At 39.7% G+C, this 12,567-nt stretch overlaps 1 long non-coding RNA gene across 2 annotated transcripts in view; it reads left to right on the top strand.

Moving 5' to 3' along the window:
* The first annotated feature begins 2,112 nt into the window (after positions 1–2,112).
* LOC139597625 (uncharacterized) overlaps positions 2,113–12,567 on the top strand; it is a 263,742-nt gene continuing 253,287 nt past the window's right edge. For both annotated transcript variants that reach the window (XR_011681656.1, XR_011681657.1), the window contains exon 1: positions 2,113–2,531. This is a non-coding gene — a long non-coding RNA (uncharacterized lncRNA). The remainder of the gene's footprint in view (positions 2,532–12,567) is intronic.

Genomic DNA, 12,567 nt, shown 5'->3' with positions numbered 1-12,567 from the left:
CAGCAAGGCCCTAAGGTGCTGAGTACTCCACTGAAAGCCAGCGAGAACTGAGAGCTTCTTCTTCCTCCTGCAAATGAGGTGTTAAAAGAAATTTTACCTTTTGTATGTGCATCTCCTCTTGCTAGAGAAATTGATTATTATAGTACACCATAACACCTCTGTGCTACACAGCAGCAGGAAAGCAAAAGATCACTCATCCAGGCTTCAGGATATTTTGCTCATAGGGAGAAAGAAGCAAAAAGGCTTAAGTACAAGTGCCAGTGCTCAAGCACCCTCAAACAATTTAACTTCTTAAACTTACAGCTGAGTGCCAAGTGCTTAATATTTCCCATAGGAATAGCAATTTCCTCATAAAATTAGCTTTCCTATTAGTAAAGACAACAAACTTGCTAACAGCATCCTTGGGAAGATGAGTAGATCACCATTGTAAAAACTTTCTTGTCCCTGATATTCTTTGTTTTAGACATGAACACAAAACTGGCATAGGCTGCCACGTGCTATTTTTGTTTCCTTGTTACTAAAGTTCACCTAAAACAGTGGCAATAGGATCAACAGCTGGATCACATTCAGTGTGAATATCAGCCTGGGACAAGTGGCACGTTTCAGTGTATGGCACTGCTATCATGTTTCTGCTAATTGTGCTCTCAAACAAAGCAGAATTTAACAAGAGTGCTGAAACATCACAATAATTTCTGTGTTAGTCAAACCTAGCTCCCAAAGTGACCAGGAATGGAACTGATGAGAAATGGATTTGCTTTCATTAGCAAGGCAAAGTGCCCAGGAGCAAAGAGGTCCTTATTCAACACCATGGGTGGTCATTACTGCTCTAGTGCAGGACTGTGGAGGTTGTTGTGTGGACAAGGGAGGAGTGGCTTCATTCCTCAGCCAATGCCACTGCTAACATCTGACACCCCAGAGTCATTTTGCTGCAAAGTCAAGAGTTTTGTCCAGTTTCAAGGTTTCCATGTCACGTTTTGTGGCTCCATAGCTGTCCTCCACCCAGCACAGCTTCTGCAGGGCAGTAGAGATGCTGTCAGGAATTGCTTATCACAGCTTCTCTTCCCTAATGTGCCCTTTCTTCCCTCAGTCAAAGGACTTGGAGATTTCCAGATTTCACAGGCAATAGTGGGGGAATATTTAATGAAGAAATTCTTGTCATGTTCAGGGAAGATGGGTAGGGGGAAGGTTCTTTTCAATAACTATTACTTTAACCACATGAAAAGAAAAAGGGTTGTGTTTGTTTTTCTGGTTTTTTGCTTTTGCCACCAAGGACAGAGGCTGATGGGGTTTCATACCGGGCACTAAATCATAGGATTGTGTGTAGCCATATATATGCATATCTGAAAAATGCAATATTAAAAATTGCCATTTTTTTCAAGTACCTTTGATGTAGGACTTCCCTACCTGCTAGTATTCAGAATTCACAGACAGTAGTGTGGAAAATAAATATCATCTTCTTAAAATAGCTTCAAGTCCATAGTTTGTGAAGTCAAACCAGCACTCATTTCCCATGTATTCAGTAGGGCTTTTGAAATTGGTCAGTTTACTCTTTGGGAACTAGGTAGTTTTCCTTCCTGTTTACTGTCATCTTTACCCTGTTTTTCAATGGCAGCATTGCTGGTTTCCACAACTATTTGACCTAAGAATATTTTACTTACAGTTTAAAAGAAAAGGGGGGTGGGGGAGTGGAGAGGAAAGCAGTACTATTGGTGTGCAAACCTATTTGGCAGGTACCCTTTAGGCCTAATTCAAGGACCAAGCCTAAACCTGAAGAGTTAGTAGGGATTTTACAGGGGTTAATTGGCTATTAGAAAAGCTGACACTTTATCCAGTTAGCCTTTAGGAGAAACTGGAACTAAATCACCCTTTATGGTGCAGAAAAATAAAACCACATAAATAGCCATTGCCAGGAGGCAAATGAGACCCGTGCCAGCTGCAGAGTGGAGTTCCCCTTGCAGAGGAGGCTGGTCCCCAGCTGGAGCTATTGGTGCAGGTCGGCAATGGGGAGAGGAGAGCAGGGTGAGCTTGTCCAGCAGCGTTTGAGGCTCGCCTGCCTGCTGAGGAGAGGCACAGCACATCCTTGCAGCTCTCACCTACAGTGGTGTGGTGCACTGGTACAGGGCTTTGTCTTTATTCACAACACATTCAGTGTGTCTCGGCAGGGGAGGAAACAGCACTGTCAGCCTGTGCTCTGCCATCGGCTGCAGATCAGCTGAACTCTAACTCACCATTGAAGAGAAGGAGGGAAAGGTAAAGGGAGAAAGGGATTTGTTCTCTGCCTCATTCATACATTAGCTCTCTGCAAAGGCACAAAGCAGAAGGAGCAGCATCAGCAACCTTGCAAGCAGTGACTCTGTTTCCAATTAATATGGTCCGAGCTACTTTGAGAAGCCAATTTATTACTTACACATATCACACTTGAGCTCTGCTGAAAACTGGATGTGCCAAGCACACCTTTGCTTCTGATTTATACATAAAGACTTGCATCTTTCACAGAACAAACCTTATCAGGAGAGACTCAACCAAGGCAGGTAAGAGATTTCTACGTAAGTGTCACCTTCTACATTGTTAACATGTGTTAACAAATGCTACTTCTGACTACAGTGCCTGGCTGTCGTTGAGCACTTAGAACTACTGTGTTTGTCCTTATGTCATGCTCTCTTTAGGGAAGTTTAATCCCAAGAACATCTGCAGTATACTTTAAAGATGTATTTACAATTTTTCCTGAGCATTAAAAATCATAGTGAATTGTAAACCTTAAAAAGTTAAGTTTGAGTGAAGTAATATGTTCATAGAATGTGTTTTGAGATTTATCTCTTGCTGTTTCTGTAGGATGTTTAATAATCAATTTGTAGCATTAAAAATTAATGTCTTTACTGTTATGTTCTGATGCATAGGATTAGTGCACCAATTAGTCTAATAACACATATTCCCAGGCAGCCCTAAATGATCTGGCTGAACAGTTTTAGGAGTTTAGTCATGCTTATCCAATTGGCAGAAATAGAGTTATGAGCTTTTGCACATGGCATAAGTGATTTTTTTTTTTTTTTTTTTTGTTATGGTCAAGTGAGTTTTGTCAACGTGCAGTTCAGTAAAAGCATTGTAACAGGACAATAATATTACAAATATAGTCTGTGCCCAACTTTGTAAATCAAACCAGGACTTGGTTATAATTCAGTATGGTATAAATTGCAACACTGCTGATTATTTGACCTGCTGGTACCTGGCAGGTCAGAGAATAACAAAGCACATTTTTGGGCAGAGAGTTAGAACCAATCTTCTCTGCAATCTTGACACTGACTGGTACTTGGAGACAGAGACTAACAGAAAAATATATTGGCAAAGGTTTCATCTTTATGAAGTTTATAGGATGATAATTTTTTTGGCTCTGACTGTGTTTAATCCTTTGTAATAGATCATTTTTGGAACTCAGTGCTTAGCATAAAGAATAGTCTAAATGAATCACTCATACAGGATGAGAGAGCAAGGAAAACTGGAGGAGGATGGGTAATAAAACCTGATCTAATGACACAACATTAAATTTAAGCATAACTTTCTCTAGTAAGTACATAAATAAGCCTTTTCTCAAATACTTTTCAAATACTTGCTCCTGACATGTAACCTTACTTTCCATTTCACCTGTTAGCAGTCCTTTACCATAGAGTTATTCTTTCTCATTATTTCATGTGTACAAGTTTTTCAGTGCTAACAGAAAAAGGACTTTTGATGACATTTACTATAGTTTTTAATTCAATTTTATTGTGTTACTTCTAATCCAAGTGGAACTCATACCAGTGCATGTGGTCATGGCTTTTATCCAGTAGTGACTTACTGAAAGATTCTGAGAAAAAATGAGCAAATCTCATTGTTTGCCTGAATTTTTGCAACTTTTTTTCATTTGTATTATTTGGGTACCAAGAATATGTGGCTACTCCATGTAGAAAATAAGCTTTTGCATGAAATAGTGTGAGTTTCCAGACCTGTGGGATGCTGAAGGTTTCCTTTAGTACTTTTTCACGTGACCTTTCACATGGCAAACGTGGTGTTGTTTTGTAGGGAGGAACCTGTGGCTCTGCATTTCTGGGAGAAATCTGTGAAATCTGATTAACTCAAAATAAATGAAATACCTGCTACAATTTCCTATTAAGTTATTGCCTAAATTCTACAGCCTCAGATTTTTTACTTGTCCCAAAACAGGGGAGAAAAAAGAGAATAGTCAAAGCATAAAAAGTTTGGATGTGTCTGATAGTTGTTTCTCACAATTCTGGATCTCTGGGCAGGAGATAACTTTGGGGTGCAGCCAACAAAATCTTCACTTAGAGCCCTAGAGTGAAACACATGAGTTTGGCTCCTGGGGCATTGAAGGAGAAACACCTGGTGAGGATCTGGCTTTTGGAGAGTCACCAGTATCCACCTTGGGATGCTGATGCTGTCTGCACATTGGCCACAGGGGTCTGGTGGGGTCTGGATTGCAGCACAGGGCTGGAGCAGCTGTGGTCAGGAAGGAGACTTGAGGCTAACAGGGAGTAAATGAGGATCCTGGGATGGCCACCAGAAGTGCATTTACACATCAGAGCACTTGGAGTCATGTTCTGAGCAACCTTCTTTCTTTAGGACATTGATAGAGAGGGGCTGAGGAAGCTTGAATGTGCCTTAACCACTACAGCAATCTCAGGACTGACTTTCAAATGGCCTCAGTAGGTGATCCCAGAATGTAGTGATACAGGAGCTGTGCCTCATGGCACTGCACTAAAATCCTGTCCAAGAAGTGAATCAGACCAGTCTGGTGGAAATGCCAGTTTGCTGTGGAACTGTGCCTGCAGGAGAAACTTCTGGTTCATGGTTATTGCTGGAGCTTGTCTGCTGAGTGTCCTGATGGACAGAGCTAGGCCAGCACAAATCCCAATAATGTCTTGGCAGAGACACATTAGCACAGGGAGGAAAACTCTTATCTGCTTAAAAGCCCTTTTCTCTCCTTAGCTAGAAAGCACTAGAGCAGTGACAGCTCATGCCAGGTTATTGTTTGGCCCAAAATCTTATAGAACCATGCAGAGAACTGTGGTTTGTACCAAATCTGATCAAATTTCCCTCTTTGTCACCCTCCTCTGTGCTCTCTCAGCACAGTGCAGAGCAGTGTGTGTATCCAGGTAGTTTTTGTGCCTTGGATGGGGAAATGAGCTACTCAGAACACTTTTGTCAGCCCTGCACCAGCCAAAAGGACCTTTTGCCTAGCAGAGAATGAGGGTTTTTTGTTCTCTCTTGTCTTCTCCACTTGTGGTAGGAGTAATGCCTAATGTTGCAGCCTCTGAGGAAATGCACATTCCTCATGTGCACCACCTTCAGCCCACCTCCATGAGTTATACCATTATTTGTCACTGGCATTTTTCAAAGTGATGAGGTGCTTTGTTAGTGAACTGACACCTATTAATTCCTGTCACTATAAGTTTTACCCTGGACAGCTTGAGAATACTTTTATTTTTTCTATACAGCCCAAGTCTGGAGGTTTTTCTCCTGCATTTATACAGGAAAATACATTTGTTTACTTGCATACCCAAATGAGCTGATTATGTAGAGGTAGAATTAAGAAGCCCTTGATATTTCTCATCCAGACTTTTCATTGAGATAATAAATATCTAAGTTTCCTGATCTACTGCTGCTATGACATAGAAACCACTCTCATCTGTCTCTGTGGTCCTGTTTGTGGCATTGCAGGCCCTGTGCCTGATATTGTCTGGTGTTTGGAGAGCTGCAGCTCATTCTTTGGGTCTGCAGTACCATGTGTTTGCCTGCTCTAGTGCTTCAAAGTTAGACAAAGGACAATAATAAAAGCTCCATACTGTGTTCTGCACTCCTTCTGTTCAGATCTGATGCTTTTCAGGAATATTTAAACAGTAAGGTCAATTGGAGAGCATGTCTATTCCAACCTATTTTATTTTCACCCAAAGGATTTCTGACTTAGGAAACATAACCTCCTATTTCATCATGAATTATATTCATTCTTGAGGAAAAATACTTTTTAATTAACTGATGTATATTTCACAGAATGGATTAATTCAGCACCTTCAAAGCATAATTAATACAAATATCTGGCAAAGGGCAAACTCCGCTGCAGTCACCAGTGCTGATAATTGTTTTTGAAAAACAAAGGATTTTTTTGAAAAACAGTGCATATGGCTTGCCTGAAGCATCAAATTCAGGAAAGTCTAAACTCACAGGTTACCTCTAAATTCTTCTCTAATGCAGTATATTTGATTTACAGTTTCCTTGGAGTTGCTTTCTTGTTTCCAATATTTTGATGTTTTGGAATGCAGTGATTGATGCAATGAAGAATGGTATTTATGTTCCTTACATTGGCTGTTACTGCAAGCTGGATGTGTAGTTTCTCCTATTCAGTCAATGGAGAGAGACATGCACCTCTGGAAGTCTAAGACACATGGTCTGAAGAGACTTGGGAACAGACTCTGCAGTGGCTGCAGGCAGCTACAGAAGGCCTTGCTGTTGAGCTAAGATTGGACATCTAGGTTTAAGCAAAGTGGTGGTGCTACATGTAAGGACAAAGTGCTTGAGTCAGAATTAGAAATGCTGTGATTGATGCAGATTCACAATTCCAACACAACAGGTCCTCCTTAGTGTCTGTCTGCTCTGTAATCCAGCAGCAGGCTGAGAGAGCCAGGCTAAACTGCAGTTTTGGCTGCAGGCTGCTCATGGTGACATCAGGGAGGGTGAAAGAGATAAGGTGATGCTCCTTGACCTCAGGAAGGGTCCCTGAGAACAGCTTGTCTGACCATCCCCCAGAGTGAAAAGTATGCACTGAAGTGGATGGGAAAAGTTGAAAAGCTCAGTGATGCATGTGTATTCCAAGTAATTTCTGAATTTGTCTTGAAAAGCTGTATTCACTAAAAGCCCAGTTCTCTCCCTCTAACTTTACAGTATGAACTCTCCTGCTACTCCAGCAGTTCACTAAACAAGGAGGTACAATCTCTTAGATTGTACAGATGATGATTAGAGCATTCACTGATGTTGTAATTAGCCAGTTAATAAGGTGGGTCTGCAGTGTACGATGCACATTGTTATCAAGTGTTCATTGTGCACCCTCTGATAGCCCCAAAGATGTAGGTGCAGTGAAAGTTGGGATCTGTCATGTTAGACATAATCAGTGTAGGGATATTAACAAAGCATTAGTAAGGTGCAGGAAAGTCAAGAGTTTGGGGAGGTACACAGGAGACTTTTATTTAAAAATAATGAATTTTGGATGGTTCCCCATGTCTTTTTGTTATTTGGCTTTTGAGCATTTCTCTGCAACTGCTTCAACCAGGAATGTTTTTTGTTTTTATTTACAAAATACTTTATGCAATGACAAACTTCAAGGAGGTGAGACTTTGAACCCCACCACTAATGCTGTAAAATAAAACTTGCTGTACAGACTGTTAGATAAGGTTTAGATCAGCTTTACTGTTACAGTTCTTAGTAGGTATAGCCATTGAAATCCTGTATTTTTATTTGGTAAAAGTTTCAGTCCATCCTAGACATTATTTTTTAATTAAACTTGTCACCTACAAAAACAATTAAATTTGATCAGTGTGTAGATGTGATAGCAATGAGTGAGGTATGAAAACATCATTGGTGGGTGATGGAAAAGCTTCACTTTGTTTTGGGAACATAAGAAAGTGGTGAGAAGTGCTCATGCTGCACAAGTATTCACAGACCTTGCCTCATTTACTTCTTCCTGTTTACCTGGCTGCTGTCTGCCTTTAAGAACAATGTTGGATAAAATGTTGTTTATCCCTGTCTCTGCATTTGTGAAATTATAGAAAAAAGATTTGCAAATGACCTGTTTGTGTTTTCCTTTATTCTGTGCAGGGAAACAATACTTAAGATTTTTTTCTAACTGACAAACTCCCAATTAATTAGTTGCTGTTAGCAAATATGTATATTATGAGTGAGAATGATAGGGTTCCTACAGGAACACTGAATACCCAACAGAAAGGAGGGACTGCTGTGTGTTAGTGACTGTAAGCCTGAATGTTCAGGTGACACAGAATCTGAACAGTGGATTTCCACAGCACCCATTCCCAGTCCCATATAGGAAAATACTTCAGGGAGGGATGTGAGCACAAAATGAGCCTGAGGGCTCACTTGGGATCAGTTACCCGCTAAAACAAGACCTACACTCTTTAATTTCTGGAATAAAATCATTTTGAAAATCCTCTGGTCAGAGAGGCAGACATTTTTTTACATTTTATTTATTTTGATCAATTGGGGTATTAAGTAATAATTAAGTATATTGATTGAATGCAGATGGCACTGTTATAGTAGTTAAACTTTTAACAGGTGCAGACCCAGCTGAGCCATGGACCTACAAACTGCCTTTCAACAGACCCAGAGAAGCTGCTCGTTTTCAGTGTATCCCATAAACTTTCCAAACACAACTTTTACATAATATTTTATCCTAATGCATTAAACATACACAGTCCAATCTTTATCAGTCCTCTGATGCTGAGTATGTTAATACTCATACCTCACAAATGATGATTTATTTTCAGTTGGAAACATGTGGTTGGTCCAGATGTTCAAACAAAATGACTCCCAACAGGCTGACAACACAGGTTAATTCAAGAATGGACGGGTCTAAATTTGTGTAGAACAAAATTTGCCATAATTCAAAATAAGGATGAAGAATAAGAAAGGCAGAAAAATTTGAAAAAAAACTGGAAAATTTGTTTTACTTCTAATTGTGAGAAACCTATTATGTGGCTTCTCTACATTATAGACATATAAAATATTTATAATCTATTTAATGAAAGTGATAAAGAAACAGAATATATTTGTAATTTCAATAGTCAACTAAATTCTACTTTTTTGCTTCATTCAGAATTTATCTAATTGCTGTTAAATGATGTTAAATTGTTGGGTTAATGCTTAATTGTTGGGTTAATGCTATTTGTAGTTGCTGTATTTTGTTTAATTTCTTATCTTGGGTGTCAACAGTGACTATCACTAACATCAAAAAAGTTTAATCTAACATCTTTATTTCATTGTTTAAAAGCCTATTGTATAACCTCCTTACCTGGCAGCCACAGATCAGGGATGGCTTGTGTGTACAAAGGTTTCTTGCTGCAAAGTTTCATCTGCATTTTTTCTTAAAGCTGTCTAGGCAAACCTGGAGAAAGGGAGGATCTTTTCTTTTGCAAAGGCTGAGGTTTGATACTACCTGATTAACAAGAATTTATTTATTCCTTGTGTTGTATTGTTTTGAGACCAGAATTTTCTTCTGGCAGCTCTGGGCTGCAGCATTGTCTTCCTCAGATCTAATATATTTTGTTTTCAAGTATCCCATTACAAAATAATCTTCTCTTTGTGGATCCACATTTGCTACTCTCAAACTGACATCACAGGACATTAACAGTGATTGGCAAGTTCTCCTCTGTTCTGTGGCACCTCTCTTCTGAGGTGGAAGGTGCCACTCTGTGAGGAGTTCCTTGCACCATTAAATGCAAGAAGAAATTTTATGCTCAGCATGTTTCAGGAGTAGGCAGTACATACAGCCAATACCTTGATTATTTAAAAATAAGAGGTTGCAATAAAACTAGGCTCAAATTATCTTTGCTTTGTATTCTTTCCTTATCCAGATGTACAATGTGATAAGTCGTAGTTTATATACACTATGTTGTAACTTTTTTCTTTTTCTTTACATAGAGATAGAGGATTTGACCAAAATATTTTTTTTTTCAAACCCCCTGTAGAAGGGTGGGTTTTTCTACACCTTATGTGAGCTGTTAGAAAAACTTTCAGTTATAGATCAAGCATTGCCACAGTGCTGGCTTCCTTTACTGTTTGCATTTATGAGACCTCTATGGGTATCAAGATCTGTTTTCTTCTTATCGTGAATTCATTAACAAGTCGTCCAAGTTTCACTTTTCCAGCAAACAAACCAACAAATGGGTGAAGACAAGGTCCTGATTGCAGCTTTGAGCTGAAGCAGAACTTTGAGTCCAGGCTCAGCTGTGGCAGTCATGGAACCCGACTGCATTGGGAGCAGAGAGGGAGCAGAGGGCTCTGCAAGGTGCTCTGTGAAACTGCAGAGTGCTGGCTGCAAACAGCCTGTGCACAGAGCCCATTTCTCCTCTGTCACTTTGCATTTGCATCCTTTGTACATCCTGTTGTCCTTCATACCAAGTTTATGAACAGGTACCAAACCCTTCCACAGTCCTGATGAAATCCCTTGTCAGAAAACAAGGTTACACTAAATATCACATTCACATACAGGTTAAGTGCAATAGAGCTTCTCCTGGGTTTAGCATTTAATTAAAATTTAAGAAGAGATAGTGAGGTGTTCACTGGCAGGCCTGAATGAGTATTATGGACAGACAAGAGCTTATTGGCACCTGGACAGGTGCACACACCTGGTGTAGGTTTCTTCAAGGTAATTTTTAGCTTTAGTCTCATTTTCATTGTGATATGTTTTAAGCAGAAGTAAAAGTACAAGAGTTCCTCTTGCAAAATGCAAATGTTAAAGGTCGGTGTAGAAAGTCAAGTAATTTTCAACAGCTGGTGATCTTATAGGAGTTGCTGATGACATTTTACAGTTGTGGAGTAGTAAGGGATTCAATAATTCCTTTTCATTATTCTTCTGAAAAGAAGTCTTTCATATTGCAGGGTACTCCCAAAGTATTATCAGAGTACAATTTTAGTGAAGAAAAAAGCTAGGAGGAACATGATAAATGCAGCATTTTTAAAGTAAATGAGAGTGACTTGATTTTTTAAAAAAATTATGAGGGAGTCCAGGGAGTGTGAGTTTGGATTAACCAAGATGGGAAGTCAAGGAAACAAAGCCTACCTGAAATATTTACTTATAAACTATTTTCAATACAAATAGTTTTTGCTTTCAAATAGACTGCATACACCTGTAGTTTAGGAAAGGTAAGTGAAAAAGGTGATAAAGGCAATACTTCAAATTTGACAGAGGAAATGTGTTTGGAATTTGCAATTAAGATTCTCATCTTTGGATTTCTAGAGAATGTTGAAGTGCTCTTCAAAGCCAGAGTAGTGGCTGTATTCATTCATAATGGTTTTGTGTCATTCAGGCCCATGAAAATGTAAACCTGGGATGCAGTACCATCTGCTCTCAAGTCACTGACAAATAATTGTGTCATTGCCATAAACACTGCTCCAGAGTGGGGCATGGCTCTGGTTTGAGAACAGGGACAAAAACACTGCTCCAGAGTGGGGCATGGCTCTGCTTTGGGAGCAGGTTTGAGGGAACAGGAAACAAAAACACTGCTCCAGAGTGGGGCATGGCTCTGCTTTGGGAGTAGGTCTGAGGGAAACAGGGACAATGACCCCACAGTCCCACCCCACTGAGTCCTGCTGGAATGGCTGCAGCAGTGTGTACAGGAGCAGAGGAGGGCACACAGCTGTGTATGAGGTTTGTGTGCTGTTGAGAAGAGCTCCAATTTAAATCTGTGTCTGATGATAAAAAAATATGTTGGTTTTTTTTTTTAAATCCCAAACCTTCTAAATACAGGCATTCCTATTTGTACAATTTTAATTGCAGTCTACAGTAGAAACTGAGTGCATATGTCTCATGGCTAAGCTAAATATTTGGGATGATTGTTTCTTCAGATAGAAAAACCTGTCAGAAAAGCCATGTAAACACCTACCATTTACAGTAATTATTCACTATGCATTTAATAACCTCAGGTATACTCAGAAGCAACTACATCAAACCATTTTTCCTTGCTTGGTTCCTCTGCTGGACTGTGTTGGGAGGAAGCAGTGACAGTCTCAGTGCCATTCCCTGCTGTGTCTGTCTGGTTGCAGACACTGTGTGTCTGATTACCAACACTTGAAAAATAAGATGGCAGCCTTATTGCTGGGGGTGTTTGTGTGGTTTTAGTAATGACTACAGAGCACGAGTACATTAAAAATTGTACCTACAGTATCCATGGGTAATATGATGGAAAGGATGAAGTACTCCCAAAACTTAAATGTTTCTGAGTTACTGGGAAAAAGCTGTCAGACAGAATGGGTGCTGGGAGAAACACATTTCTATGGGATTTTATGGAATATGCCAGACCCTGAATTAAGAGTGCTGTAGCTGGGCCTGTCCCATTCTGGGTGTCTGTTGGATCTGTGGAGGACATTTCATTAGAAGAGCTGCCCACGTTTTCTCTCTGCATTTGTTTGCTTTGTTTTTTGCTGGTAAAAGTGTGGACATATCTAGGTGAACAGTTCTTCAATGCAAAATTCTGTGGCTTCTCATTAAAGGAATTAAGGATCCTGACAGATTTGCATCATAAATACCTTTTGTCTATGAATCACTCTCAGTGTGTCCACTGGTCCTACCAAGTCTAAGTGACTTTGATTTAAAATGCAATTCCAGCTTTTCTCAAGGGATAGTGAGAAGAATGGAGCCAACAATACCACATGCAAACCAAAAGAGTTATTTCATTTACCAGTCTATTCATCACAACTGTCATTTTCTTCATAATTAAAGTCTGATCTCTGAAAAACAAGCAACTTCTGAAGATCAGCAGTATTGCACTTTCCTAGATTGTGTCATTCAGA

Source organism: Agelaius tricolor, unplaced genomic scaffold, assembly GCF_023055355.1.
Source record: "Agelaius tricolor isolate 1412-34295 unplaced genomic scaffold, bAgeTri1.0.p SCAF_18, whole genome shotgun sequence".
In the NCBI taxonomy this organism is placed as follows: domain Eukaryota; kingdom Metazoa; phylum Chordata; class Aves; order Passeriformes; family Icteridae; genus Agelaius; species Agelaius tricolor.
The sequence above is the reverse complement of the archived record's forward strand: the minus strand, read 5'-3'. Positions and strand labels throughout refer to the sequence as shown.